Genomic DNA, 14,825 nt, shown 5'->3' with positions numbered 1-14,825 from the left:
AAGACACTGATGAAAGAAATCAAAGATGACACAAACAGATGGAGAGATATATCATGTTCTAGGATTGGAAGAATCAATATTGTGAAAATGACTATACTACCCAAAGCAATCTACAGATTCAGTGTAATCCCTATCAAATTACCAGTGGCGTTTTTTACAGAACTAGAACAAAAAGTCTTAAAATTTGTATGGAGAGACAAAAGACTGCAAGTAGCCAACGCAGTCTTGAGGGAAAAAAACGGAGCTGGAGGAATCAGACTCCCTGACTTCAGACTATACTACAAAGCTACAGTCATCAAGACAATATGCTACTGGCACAAAAACAGAAATATAGATCAATGGAACAGGATACAAAGCCCAGAGATAAACCCATGCACCTATGGTCAACTAATCTACGACAAAGGAGGCAAGGATATACAATGAAGAAAAGACAGTCTCTTCAATAAGTGGTGCTGGGAAAACTGGACAGCTACATGTAAAAGAATGAAATTAGATCACTCTCTAACACCATACACAAAAATAAACTCAAAATGGATTAAAGACCTAAATGTAAGACTGGACACTATAAAACTCTTAGAGGAAAACATAGGATGAACACTCTTTGACATAAATCACAGCAAGATCTTTTTTGATCTGCTTCCTAGAGTTATGGAAATAAAAACAAAAATAAACAAATGGGACCTAGCGAAACTTAAAAGGTTTTGCAAAGCAAAGGAAACTACAAACAAGACGAAAAGACAACCCTCAGAATGGGAGAAAATATTGGCAAACAAATCAACGGACAAAGGATGAATCTCCAAAATATATAAACAGCTCATGCAGCTCAATATTTAAAAAACAAACAACCCAATCCAAAAATGGGCAGAAGACCTAAATAGACATTTCTCCAAAGAAGACATACAGATGGCCAAGAAGCACATGAAAAGCTGCTCAACATCACTAATTATTAGAGAAATGCAAATCAAAACTACAGTGAGGTAGCACCTCACAGCAGTCAGAATGGCCATTATCAAAAAATCTATAAACAATAAATGCTGGAGAGGGTGTGGAGAAAAGGAACCCTCTTGCACTGTTGGTGGGAATGTAAATTGATACAGCCACTATGGAGAACAGTATGGAGCTTCCTTAAAAAACTAAAAATAGAACTACCATATGACCCAGCAATCCCACTCCTGGGCATATATCCAGCGAAAACCATAATTCAAAAAGACACATGCACCCCAATATTCACTGCAGCAGTATTTACAACAGCCAGGTCATGGAAGCAACCTAAATGCCCATCGACAGGCAAATGGATAAAGAAGATGTGGTACATATATACAATGGAATATTACTCAGTCATAAAAAGGAACAAAACTGGGTCATTTGTAGAGACGTGGATAGATCTAGAGACTGTCATACAGAGTGAACTAAGTCAGAAAGAGAAAAACAAATATCGCATATTAACGCATATATGTGGAACCTAGAAAAATGGTACAGATGAACCGGTTTGCAGCACAGAAATAGAGACACAGATATAGAGAACAAACGTATGGACACCAAGGGGGGAAAGCGGTAGGGGTGGTGGTGGTGGTGTGATGAATTTGGAGATTGGGAGATTCTTATTCTAATAAGAACCTGCTGTATAAAAAATAAATAAAATTCAAAAAAAAAAAGAAAGAAAAAGGGAGATCTGGGGTATATGGTTGGTAAAAAATAGCCTGAGATCAGAGAAGAGCCAGATTTTCCCAAGGTTTCTAGGGATAAAAAAATGATGGCACTGTTAACGGAAATGGGGGAACTGAGAAATTGGTGAAAAAAACACTTTTGAACCAGAGCTGAAATTTGGCCTTACAAGAGATACACAGGTAGGAGTCAGAATTAGTGAGGAAAATCTGTAGGCGCTCACCAAACCAGAGACAAGGAGGAGCTGCAGGCCCTGGGTTCTTCTGAAAGACAGCTCAGTGATGGAAAAGAAACAAAGAAAAAGAAAACTCAGAGGGACTTCCCTAGTGGCCTAGTGGATAAGACTCCGTGCTCCCAATGCAGGGGTCCTGGGTTCGATCCGTGGTCAGGGAACTAGATCTCACATGCATGCCGCAACTAAGAGTTTGCATGCCACAACTAAGGAGCCCGCGTGCCGCAACTAAGGCCTGGCACAACCGGAAAAAAAAGCTCAGAGATGCAAGAGGAAAAGCAGAAATACAATGTCAAAGAAGCCAAGGAAGAAGACCAAGTTACATGGAAGGGGAAGGAAACTGTCAAATGCTGAAGCAGAAAAGAGGAGGAGGACTAAGAAAGGGCCATTAGCGGGAATTCCCTGGCAGGCCAGTAATTAGGACTCCACGCTCTCACTGCTGGGGGCCTGGGTTCAATCCCTGGTTCAGGAACTAAGATCTCACAAGCTGTGCGGCATGGCCAAAAAACGAAAAAAAAAAGGGGGGAGCTTCCCTGGTGGTGCAGTGGTTGAGAGTCCGCCTGCCAATGCAGGGGACACGGGTTCGTGCCCCGGTCTGGAAGATCCCACATGCCGCAGAGCAGCTGGGCCCGTGAGTCATGGCCACTGGGCCTGTGCGTCCAGAGCCTGTGCTCCGCAGTGGGAGAGGCCACAGCAGTGAGAGGCCTGCGTACCGCCCCGCCCCCCCCAAAAAAATACAGTGTATAGTTTAGAAAGCCAATACTATGTATAGTTCCTTATTGTCTTTTTAAAGTAGCAAAACAATGTTTTTAAGCCCTGGAAATCTCAGTGAGTTTTTCTGACTAAATAAACAGTGTAGAGTAAGATAAAAGCCTGAGACCCTCATGTCCCTGGAATCAGGCCAAGGGCAGCCTCCCACTGATTTGCTGAGTGACCTTCAGCTAATCGTTGAACCTCATTAGACTGATAACTGGGTGACCTCGTAGGATTATAGTAAGAGCCCTGTGAAGCAGAGGATAGGGGAGTGCTTACCCTGGGGAACATGTAAAGTACGACATTTACAGGGAGCTTTTGGGTCACAGAATGTCAGTCCTATCAGGGGCCTAAGATGTCATCCTGCCCAGCCTTTTCTCTTGACAGATGGGGAAACTGAGGTCCAGAAAGGAGAAATGCTTTGCCTAGCGCCACTCAGCTAGGTAGGGGCCCACCTAGGTCTAGAGTCCACATCTGATGCGCTCTTTCCATGACTAGAAGAATCAGGGTTTTGGTGCAATAATTAAAAGTCAGTAATCTTGATGATCTTTAAAGGCCCTCTCAGTGCTGACTCTGTGTATCAAAGAACACTGGTGTCTCTCTTGGTCATTTCTGCTTGCACTTAAATTCAGAAATGTCATTTTGTAGATGTTTAATAAGTCATAGTCATGGGCTTTTTAGCATGGAGTACTGAATCTTATTTTTTCTAGATTTTAATGCCATTGACTTTCCCTGTCAAAAGACAATGGCCCGGACTTCCCTGGTGGCACAGTGGTTAAGAATCCTCCTGCCAATGCAGGGGACACGGGTTTGATCCCTGGTCCGGGAAGATCCCACATGCTGCGGAGCAACTAAGCCCATGCACCACAACTGCTGAGCCTGCGCTCTAGAGCCCGTGAGCCACAACTACTGAGCCCGCGTGCCACAACTACTGAAGCCCGCGTGCGTAGAGCCCGTGTTCCGCAGCAAGAGAAGCCACCATGATGAGAAGCCCGCACATTGCGAAGAAGAGTAGCCCCCACTCGCCGCAACTAGAGAAAGCCTGTGCGCAGCAGTGAAAACCCAACCCAGCCAAAGATTTAAAAAATAATGATAAAATAAATAAATAAATAAATTTTTTTTTAAAAAGATAATGCCCCCCCCCTTACTTTTTTTTTGCGGTACGCGGGCCTCTCACTGCTGTGGCCTCTCCCACTGCGGAGCACAGGCTCCAGACGCGCAGGCTCAGCGGCCATGGCTCACGGGCCCAGCCACTCCGTGGCATGTGGGATCCTCCCGGACCGGGGCACAAACCAGTGTCCCCTGCATCGGCAGGCGGACTCTCAACCACTGCGCCACCAGGGAAGCCCTACACTGTCTTATTTTGTCGCTTTTCCCTATGCTATGACCCAGGTAATTTGTTTGGCCTTCATCATGCTTTGCCAGGATGTACTGACACCCGGCCACTAGTTTGTATTCTAAGGGCAAAATCAGTCACTTTTGGTTTTGGCAAGATTGCAGGCAGATAACCAAACCAAAATGAAGGCAGCAAACGAGGGAGGCACACTAAGGAGACTGAGCTGGAAGGGGTCAGCTGGAGCTGGTGCTGAAGCAGTTATGACTGGAAAGCTGCAGGAAGTGGCCAGAGGACTGGCTGGGAAAGTGGACAGTGGTGTTCCTACAGCAAGCTGACTCACGTCCTCTCTTTTTACCTATAAACCCCTGGCTAAATGATTATTACAGCACTTTACAATTTAGATTAAAGACCTACCATCTCATTGGATTATCACAATGGCACTGTGAGGTAAAACACTGGGGCACTGCATCATTTCTATCGCAGAGACGAGGAAACTGAGGCTTAAAGAGGTGAAATGGACTGACCAAAAAACACAACTAATAAATGCAACGGCTCGAAGCAAAATCCAATTTTCTTCTGATCCCCAATGCTTATTACTCTATGCCCTGCACCACAGTTCCTCCCAGGTTATCACAGATGGAAAGACCTGGAGGTAAAAAGGAGAGAAATTCAGCTGATTGCCTCACTGCGCCCATCCCACACTAAGAACCGCTTTATCTCTGGTCCTCAGTTACACTGTGTAGTTAGGATCTGGCCACAGGCTCTAGGATTAAACCTTAATATGAAGTTAATAACAAGAAAGCCCAGATTTGGAACTGGAGTCTGCCTTCACCCATTAATTCAATTGAGTGGGGGAGATTAAGTCTATAAACAAATCACTACAGTCTGAGGCAGGATAAACATGAGCCTATGAATTGGACAAACTCTAAGGCATTTGCTCAACCTCAGCACCGCTGATACTTTAGGCCAGATAATTCTTTGTTGTGGGGCTGTCCTGGGTAGCATGTTTAGTAGCATCCCTGGCCTCCACCCACTGAATGCTAGCAGCACCCTCCTCCCACAGTTGTGACAACCAGGTATTGCCAAATGTCCTCTGGGGGGCAAAATCAGCCCCAGCTGAGAACCACTGCTCTAAGGGATACAGGGGTTTACAGCAAAGGTCACTCAATGCAGGTTGTGGTGCTGAGAAAAAGTTTCATGGAGGAGGTAATATTTGAACTGGACCTTGAAGAACAGACACCATTCCTATAGGTCAGGATGAGAGAATAAAAGAAGGAATGCCAGAAAGGGAGGAGAACGAAAAAGCAAGATGATGAGAAAGCACCGCTGGAAAACGTTCCAGTTTGGCAAGAGCAGAAGCTTGCTGTTGGTAATAGGTGATAAAGCTAAAAACGTCCACTGGAGTCAGGTCACAGAGAGCCATCCATCAACTAACAGTTACAAGATACACACCGTAATGAAATAGCCAACAATACAAGATACTCCACAGATGTTTAACAGTATACAAGTCAAACCAGTGGTATTTCCATGTGTCCCACCTACCCAGGAGGACAGAATGTTACCTGGGCATCATGTCTTACATTGCATCTAGTGTTCACTACGTTTAGCCAGAGTTAAACGAAGGTCGGAACCAGTGCAGAAGTGGGAGAAATAACTAAGGACTGGGATGGTCAGGAGTTTCCCAAAGGAGTTAAGAGTGGAGGGCCTTGAATGGATATGTTCTGGATAGCTGGAAGGGAGGAGAGGACATTCCAGGTGAGGACATTTGAGCTGGGAAAGAAAGAAATGTACACAACATATCCAAGAGACACCAGGAAGAACAACGTAGTTGGGAAAGAAGACAAGGCTGGTCAGAACACAGAGCACATGACTCAGACATCACTGGACAATCAACTGAGGGTTCCTGAGGAACAAAATGACACAGTTGTTTAAAACGTGGCATCTTGTCCAGCAGTTCTCTTAGCTACACATTAGAAAGACCTGGGGAGCTTTGAAGAACATCAATACCCAGGCCTCAACCCTAAGGATCCAATTTAATCGGGCTAAGACAGGGCCCAGGTATTGCTTTTAAAGCTCCACAGGTGATTCTTACACGCAGCTAGAACTGAGGACCACTGGTCTACAGTCATGCTGTCACTTTCAGATGAGAAAAGAGGCCTAGAAGTTTAAGTGGTCTGCCTAAATTCACATAGTCGGCTGGGTGTAGGGTTGGGACTGGCATCTGGACTCCTATTCCAGGCTCTGAAAGATACCACAGAGTCCTGGGCTAGAGGCCATACTTCAGTCTTTAAGAGGCACAATCTGATGACTTGCCTCTTAAGTTTTGCCAGGGTTAAAGCCTGAATTAATCGTATCATAAAACTATTAACTTAAGCATCCTCTCAAGTGTCTAGGGTAATGGATGTTGATTTCATTGCTGTCTCCTGAGGGCCCTGAGGAAAGGAAAGGGTCTCAGGAGACTCCCCAGAAAGCCAGATAAACAAGCCAACCCCCCAGCTCTGTGGAAGAAACAATGACTTTTTAAAATACAGCTCACTGATGTTTTGCACTGCATAAAGGAAAGTCTGGGTTACTCTTCACCAGGAAAATACTTTCAGAGATGCTATGCCATAAGCAGAGGTGGGGGACGGGGAGAGTGATCAAAGGCAGCTGCTGAAGCATGCCCACAGACCCTCATTTTATTTTGGTTTTTTTGGGGTTTTTTTGGCGGTACGCAGGCCTTTCACTGTTGTGGCCTCTCCCGTTGCGGAGCACAGGCTCCGGACGCGCAGGCTCAGCGGCCCATGGCTCACGGGCCCAGCCGCTCCGCGGCATGTGGGATCTTCCCGGACCAGGGCACGAACCCGTGTCCCCTGCATCGGCAGGCGACTCTCAACCACTGAGCCACCAGGGAAGCCCCAGACCCTCATTTTAACAGTAAATCTCTCTATAGTCCTCAGCCCTGGATAAGGGCTGTCCACGCACCTTGTGTTTTTCTAAAAGGAAAAGAGTAGCACCCCTCACAATAGGCCCACCTTCCTGTTGTGTCACTCCAGGATTCTGGCAGCAGGTGGTAAACGGGAGGTCTGCAGAGACTGCCAAGCTGGGGATCTGAGTCTGCTTGTATAACCATTCTATTCATCCCAGGGTACTGGTACAGATAGCTATTAGAACAAAGCAACACACATCTAGGGGAGTTCTTGTTAATCCCAGACACCCATCAACCAGCTGAAGCCTAACAAGGGGGTCATACTAAAGTCACTTTAGAAGCAGAAGCACTACCCTCTGTCTCCAACTCTTGACACCAGGAAAGCTACTGCTGGCAAGGCTCTGGTACGTGCTCTTGGGATGGGTTCCAAGTTCCCACCAGCTATGAGATAGAATCCCTGAACACAATCTGTTCTTTAAGACAACGTGCGTGGAGGTGAAGGACAAATAAGAGCCCTAAGAGGCAATACTTAATACTCATACTAACCTGATGCTCATAAGATATTGATCACTGACTCTATGCCAGATACCAGAACAAGCAGTTTCATCCATTATTCCATTTTATTTTCCCACACACTTATAAGATAGTACTGTAATCTCCCCATTTTACAGATGAAGAAACTGAGGCTTGGAGAGGTTCTGTAATATGCCAAAGGTCACACAGCTAGCAAGGGGCAGAATAAGGATTTGCACCTGAGCACCTGCAGCTAGAGCTTGGGCAGCCTCTATAAACGACTCTTCCACTTGATGCCAACTGACCATTAATTCTTCTACTTATTTTTTTCAGCTTTGGCTACTGGAGTCTACCAGGATCTTAATGATCAAAGAATTCTGAAAACTGAGAAGCACCAAACTAAGTTTAGGTATTATTATTATCATCATTATTACTTCAATGAATAGGACAGACCTGCACCAATCTGGAAGTATTTGAAAAGCAATTACCCTGTGGACTGTCTAATCACCCTAAGTTACACTTTAGTCAACATCCTGGTTAAAAACCTGGGTCCCAGAAAGCCTGGTCCCCAGAGCTTTCTCAACTACAGGGATAAAGAGATAATAGCCTGATTCCTCTCTTCTCCTTTCTCTGCCAATTATTAGGTTTCAAATTAAATGGTTTTAGAGCTAAGAAATCTCACAATTTCAAAAAGCATTCATTTTTATCCTCAAGTTGAAAGTTCAGGCTTAAAAGATAAGGATAAAACTGTCATTTTTAATAAACAACTGTGTCTCTTTTGAAAGCAAATGGTATTTCTGGAAAGATTATCATATGACAACTACCAATTAAATGAAAAGCTGACATGACTTCTCTTAAGTTATCATTAGAAAAGAGAAGCAAGTTTTTATGAGCTAAATTTTCCTTATCCTAATATATGAGTTTTTGGGCCATCACACTCACAAACATAACTAGCTCCAAACCTGAAATAGCATTACCTTTAAAAAGATACTGCAAAATAACAACCAAAAAAACCTTAAAATAATTAGTAATAAAATCAAGTATGAAGAGTGGCTGTATCAGAAATTTATATTTGGTCAATTGAAAACTCAAACTGTAGACTGTGGGCATTTTTAGGTGGTAAAGGGATTACAATCAAATGATATAGCTAAACTCCTCTATTAGGGAAATTAATTTTAATTTTCTATATTGAATCTCTGAAGAATATAAAAAGTAGCACCTCCAAACAAAAAGTGGGGGAGGGTTTCCATGGTGGCGCAGTGGTTGAGAGCCTGCCTGCCGATGCAGGGGACACAGGTTTGCGCCCCAGTCTGGGAAGATCCCACATGCCGCAGAGCAGCTGGGCCCGTGAGCCATGGCCGCTGAGCCTGCACGTCCGGAGCCTGTGCTCCGCAACGGGAGAGGCCACAACAGGGAGAGGCCCGCATATCACACACACACAAAAAAAAAGTGGGAGAGAAGGGACTTCCCTGGTGGTCCAGTGGTTAAAACTCTGTGCTCCCAATGCAGGGGGCCTGGATTCCATCTCTGGTCAGGGAACTAGATCCTGCATGCGTGCCGCAACTAAGAGCCCGCATGCCTCAACTAAAAAGATCCCGCATGTCACAGCTAAGACCCAGTGCAGCTAAACAGATAGATAGATAAATATTTATAGATACATTAGAATTAGCACTGTGATTAAAGAAAAAAAAGTTTCATTTACCAAAGAAAGCCCTGGTAAATACTCATACTAAATCTAGTTAAGTTTTTGCGTGCTATTTTCAAGCAGTCTCTTAAAAAAAAAAAAAGTGGGACTGGGGGGGATGGTTTAAAAAGGTCTTTCAGAATAGATGACTGGACATCCAGTTCTGCAGTAAATCCAAATGTTATCAATCTTTGGACTTGAAAGTCCTTGATACACCCTTTCTTTTCATCATCTCTATTCAGGCTTGTCAATTTTTCTTCCAGAATCTCCCATTTGCCCTTTCCTTTTCTTTCTGACTGTCCTCACTTCTTGCCTGGATTTGCTCATTCATTCATCATTTACCAAGTGCTTATTATCTGCCACGCACAGAGCTAGACCCTTGTCCTTGAGCTTAGGAAGCTCACGTGATACTCAGTAGAGCAGCAATCTACCCATCTCGATCACCAGACTACAAGCTTTACCAAAGGCTTTGTATTTCCAGAACCAGCAGCAACTGGCATAGAGCAGACACTCTAAAAATGTTTGTTGTATGACACTAGATTACTTTAGCAAGCTCTTTTTTTAATCCATAAATATTTTAGTGCATATCTTCAAAAAGGACTCTTACTTTTCTTCCCTTTTTAAAATACAAAAGCTATATGTGCACAATGCAAAAATAGTATTGAAAGGTATGGAGTGAAAGTGAATTCTCCAACCTCCTAAATCCCACTCCCAGAAATGACTACTATTACAATCTGGAATGTATCTTTCCAGAACTTTCCTATGCTGGTATATAACACACACACACACACACACACACACACACACACACTCTAAAACTTTTTTGGAACAAGTTCTTTGACAGTTTCTGACTCTAGCTTCTCAACTTTTTTTTTCTTTTTTTTTTAATAAATATATTTATTTTTGGCTCTGTTGGGTCTTTGTTGCTGCGCACGGGCTTTCTCTAGTTGTGGCGAGCGAGGGCTACTCTTCGTTTCGGTGTGTGGGCTTCTCATTGTCGTGGCTTCTCTTGTTGCGGAGCACGGGCCCTAGGCACGCAGGCTTCAGTAGTTGTGGCACGCGGGCTCAGTAGTTGTGGCACACAGGCTTAGTTGCTCTGCGGCATGTGGGATCTTCCCGAACCAGGGCTCGAACCCATGTCCCCTGCATTGGCAGGCGGATTCTTAACCACTGCGCCACCAGGGAAGTTCCGCTTCTCAACTTTCTAATCCAGCTCAAGTTCTCAAAGTGCTGTCCCTGGATCAGAAGCATCGGCATCATCTGGGAACTTGTTAGCAATACAAATTCTCAGGCCCCACTCCAGACCTATTGAATCAGAATCTCTGGAGGTGGGGACCCCACAATCTGTGTTTTAATTAACTCTCCAGGTAATTCAGATGCACACTAATGGTTGAGAACCACTCCTCTAACAGTCAAGCCACCTTGGTCAAGCTGGGTTTTTTTTTTGGCTGCATTGGGTCTTCGTGTGCGGGCTTTCTCTAGTTGTGGTGAGTGGGGGCTACTCTTCATCATGGTGCGCAGGCTTCTCATTGCGGTGGCTTCTCTCGTTGCAGAGCATGGGCTCTAGGCACATGGGCTTCAGTAGCTGTGGCTCGTGGGCTCAGTAGTTGTGGCTCACAGGCTCTAGAGCGAAAGCTCAGTAGCTGTAGCACATGGGCTTAGTTGCTCCGCGGCATGCGGGATCTTCCCGGACCAGGGCTCGAACCCGTGTCCCCTGCATTGGCAGGCGGATTCTTAACCACTGTGCCACCAGGGAAGCCCCAAGCCGGTTTTTTATTTTTATTGTCCCTTAAACATTATATTGTCAGGCACTGTAACCTTGTTTTGGTTTTACCACCCTATTTCAAAATGCATTTCTTGTCCTTTTGATTAATTCTGATCATACCAATCTGTTAAAGCCCAGAAAGTCCTCGATCCTCCCCAAAGTGCTCTCAGTACCACAGCTCTTACTGATTCCCCTTGCTCCTCCCCCTCCTATGACATACCTAGTTCCCCTACCATACAATTTCACAATTAGGTACTCACTGTCTCCAATGATAGAGAACAGTTCTTTACTCTTCCCTTGAAGACATGAATCATATTTTTGTCACCTCTTCCTCACCCCTGTTCTAAGCACAAATTTTAATAAAGTTGCCGGTCTTTAAGGATAATTTCACCGAGAGAAATACTGATAAACTTTTGATGGATAAAAAGTCTACATTCAAGTTGTAGCACCACTTCTGCGACCTTGGACAAGCTCACTTCTCAGGATGAAGTCTGTAAAAGCAAGACAGCTGGACTCAATGACCTAACACTTCCTTTCAGCCTTGAGCGACGTATGACTTTATGAAACGTCTCACATTGGAATATCTTATTCCATTATACTTGAGTATACCATTAGACTCATATCGCTTTGCTAGTGAGCTCTTTGAACAAGAACTATGAGAATCTTCCACCATACCCAGCACCATGCCTTATGCATAACAGCTCAATCTATTTGCAGAAGATTATTTGGAAAAATTATTTTAGAAGTTTCATTTATGTAGAGAACCTATGTACTTTGGCAGACCTACTGCCTCCCAAAGGGCCGTTTCAAATATTTATTGTTATAAATACTATGAAATGATTTATGGTAAAAACTGTGATTACTCTGATAACACTGGGGCAGTCAGCCACGTAAGGCGAAAGAATGTAAAAATGAATCTTACATGTATTTAGGAATAGACTAAAAAGCTATAAGCCTTAGGCTACCTTAGTGCAACATGCAAATAAAAACAGTCCTGTACACTTAGGTGACATATACCAACTCCACTCTTGGGCATAAACAGGCTTCTTGACATAGGACCTTTTTCTGCAAATTTTCAGACACAACAGGGTGGACTAGAGACCTCTGAGTGGCCAGTGATGACCAGAAGTTGAAACTAAAGAGAAGGACAGCTAAGAGAAATTGAAGGGCAAGAAGGAGGAACAGAAGGGCAGGAAAACACCTTTAAGTAATGAAAAGGAGCAACGGAAATTCACTGAGTCTTTACCAAGGGCCTACTATGAGCCAGTCACTTGGGGCTGCAAAGATGGCCCCTGACCTCAAGGGGCTAACAGTCCAAAGGGTAAGACAAGCTTCTACCCTATCTACCTACCTACCTACCTACACACACACATATATACATATGTATGTGTGTGTAATTCTAATTGGGAAAATCAAGCAAGGAAGGCTTCACAGAAAAGGTGGTAAGTTAATGAAGTTTTGAAGTGTGTAGGAGGGTTTGCTAAGGAAGAAAAAAAAAGTTTGAGCTAGTTGTTTTGGGGAAGAAACATTCGCATATTTTTACAGCCATTCCTTTGGGACTTTAAATCGGTAAGGCTTCTTAGATGCAACACTACCTTGTCAATGCTCTCCTTCTCTTTTTACTTCATCTTAAGTGAGATGTTCAAGCCCAGCACTGGAATACAGCCAGAAAGCCCCAGGATAAGGGGAATGCTCGCCAGATTCGCTCTGTCACCTCCAAATTCAACCAGCCCAGCTATCCCAGTCTTGCACTCCTGGCAGCCAGAATAGGAAGGCTAATAATATCCTCTGGGGACAAAATCTGGACTCAGGCACACAAGACTTACCCCTGCTCTGCCAGTAAGCCACCTTGAGAGCGTCCCTGCCTCCTAAGCCTAGTTTATCTGTGACAGGGAGGCCAGCTCTGCAGAAAAAAAGCTGCATGAAAAGGAAGGAGGATGCATCCGATGGCGAAGCGCTGAGATACTGAGATAACCTTAAAATGCTTGGCAGGAGCCCTGGCACAGAGCAAGCGCTGGATGAACGTGAGCCCCTAATTAATAACATTACTATTACCATTATTACAGTAACACCTCAATTGTACTCCAACAACAAGAAAATGCTGTTTTTGCAGCCTACTTTTATGACGTTGAAGAAGCAACTCCAGAGATGAAAGTGCATTTCAGATTTTTTTTTAAAGGGACAAGATCGAATTCCAACCGCACTAGCCTGACAGCCCCAGACCCTGAATTCAAGAGCCATTCCTGCCTCTCGTCTGGCGCGTGACCTTGGGCAGGGCACTTCACCGCTCTGTGCCTCAGTTTCCTCATCTGTAACGTGGGGCTAAGAAGCCCCTCCCTCGCATGGTCGTCGCCGGGTCCAGCCAGAGGGTACTCTTTGCGGCACCGGCACCGCACGGGTGCAAGGCGAGCTCCCGGCCCATTTTCCAGGCCCCCCGCCGGGCGGACGGGGCAGACGAATGCCCGACCCCGAGGCCCACCGAGCTCCGCCGCCTGCAGAGCAGGAGCGGGAAAGGGGGTCGCGCCTGCGGTGGGTCCCTGAGGCTGAGCTGTTGGGCACCCAGAGGTTCGGCCGCTGCCGCCTGCACGCTGTCGCTGGCGGGTTCGCCCTGGGCCCCGCCGCCCAGGTGGGGAGCGGCCGAGGGAGGCCGGGCTGCCCCCGGGTCCCCAGGAGAGGAGGGCGGAGGGCGCCCGGACACCTAGACGAGGCTGGCAGCGCTGACCCGGTGCCCGGCCGCACTGGGGTGATGAGGCGGGGAAGGAGAAGGCAAGAGGAGGGACGACCCCGCATGCAGTATGGCGCGCCCCCCGCCAGCCGGGCTGAGGCGCTCACACTCACCCGAAGCTCCGGCACCCGCCGTCAGCACAGCAGCCGCGGCGGCGGGAGTGGGGCGGGCGGGTGGGGGGGTGGGGAGGAGGCTCTGCGCCCGCGCAGGCGCGCTGAGGACGCCAGGCGGCGCATATGCGCTGTGCCCGCCCGCCCGGGGACCTACGGAGAAGATGGTGGCTGAGCTGGCGCCATTTTCCGTGTACAGTAGTTTGCCTGATTTTTCGTGGTTTCAGTTCCGCTTGGCCGACTCTGGTCTGAAACTACTGAATGGAAAATAAGTAAATAATTCGTAAGTTTTTAATTGCTGTGCTGTCCGGAGCAGTGTGTCGAAATCTCTTGTCCTGCTCCCTGCCCCGGGGAAGTGAATCATTCCTTTGTCCAGCATATCCACGCTGTATATGCTACCTGCCCCCTTAATCATTTCGTGACGGTCTCTCAAAAGATGGATTGTCTGCATACGGCAGTGTTTGTGTTCAAGTAACCCTTACTTTACTTAATAATGGCCCCAAAGTGCAAGAGTAGTATGGCTAGTGATGTGGATAAGCGAAAGAGAAGCTGTGAGGGGCTTCCTTTAGGTGAACAGGTGAAAGTTCTCAATAAGGAAAAAAAAAAAAAAACAAGGGTATGCTGAGGTTGCTAAGATCTACAGCAAGAATGAATTTTCTGTGAAACTGCAGGAAAAAAATCTGTGCCAGCTTTGCTTTCGTACCTCAAACTGCAAAAGTTAGGGCCACAGTGCATAAAAAGTGCTTGAGAGTGAAAAGGCGTTAAATTTGTGGAAGACACGAACAAAATACATATTCTGTTGACAGCAACGTGTTGCCCCAGAAAGCACTGAGCCTATTGTCAAAGCCAAGTTCATGTGTCTGACACCCAGTGAGGCCAAACCAACCAAAACGTTGGAGTTTGGAGCAGACAAAGATCCATTGCAGGGCCAAGCAAGGAACAGTGGACTGGTGCTCAAATGACCCAAACTCTTTCAAGGAAGAAATTTTAAAGGCAACATTTGGGGTGAGGGCTGCAGGGTGCATAACTTTCTTCTGATTGGTTGGTGGTGAGGTAACAGGGTGATGTTTCAGGAATCTTAATCATGGACTTTCTGGTTCCAACCAGTTTGGGATCTACTGCTTGTGGTCAGCA

The 14,825-nt window shown here is 45.8% G+C and overlaps 1 protein-coding gene across 4 annotated transcripts in view; it reads right to left on the bottom strand.

Annotated features, from left to right (window-relative positions):
* Nucleotides 1–13,798, bottom strand: part of NDRG3 (NDRG family member 3) — an 86,242-nt gene extending 72,444 nt beyond the window's left edge. For all 4 annotated transcript variants that reach the window (XM_027078373.1, XM_027078374.1, XM_027078376.1 and 1 more), the window contains exon 1: nt 13,695–13,798. The gene's annotated coding sequence lies outside the window, so the exon portion shown is untranslated. The remainder of the gene's footprint in view (nt 1–13,694) is intronic.
* Nucleotides 13,799–14,825: the final 1,027 nt, after the last annotated feature.

This window comes from Aethalodelphis obliquidens, unplaced genomic scaffold, assembly GCF_003676395.1.
Source record: "Aethalodelphis obliquidens isolate GAN/ISIS:26980383/991018 unplaced genomic scaffold, ASM367639v1 scaffold42, whole genome shotgun sequence".
Lineage (NCBI taxonomy): Eukaryota > Metazoa > Chordata > Mammalia > Artiodactyla > Delphinidae > Aethalodelphis > Aethalodelphis obliquidens.
Note: the sequence above shows the minus strand (reverse complement) of the source record. Positions and strands in the feature narration are given on the sequence as shown.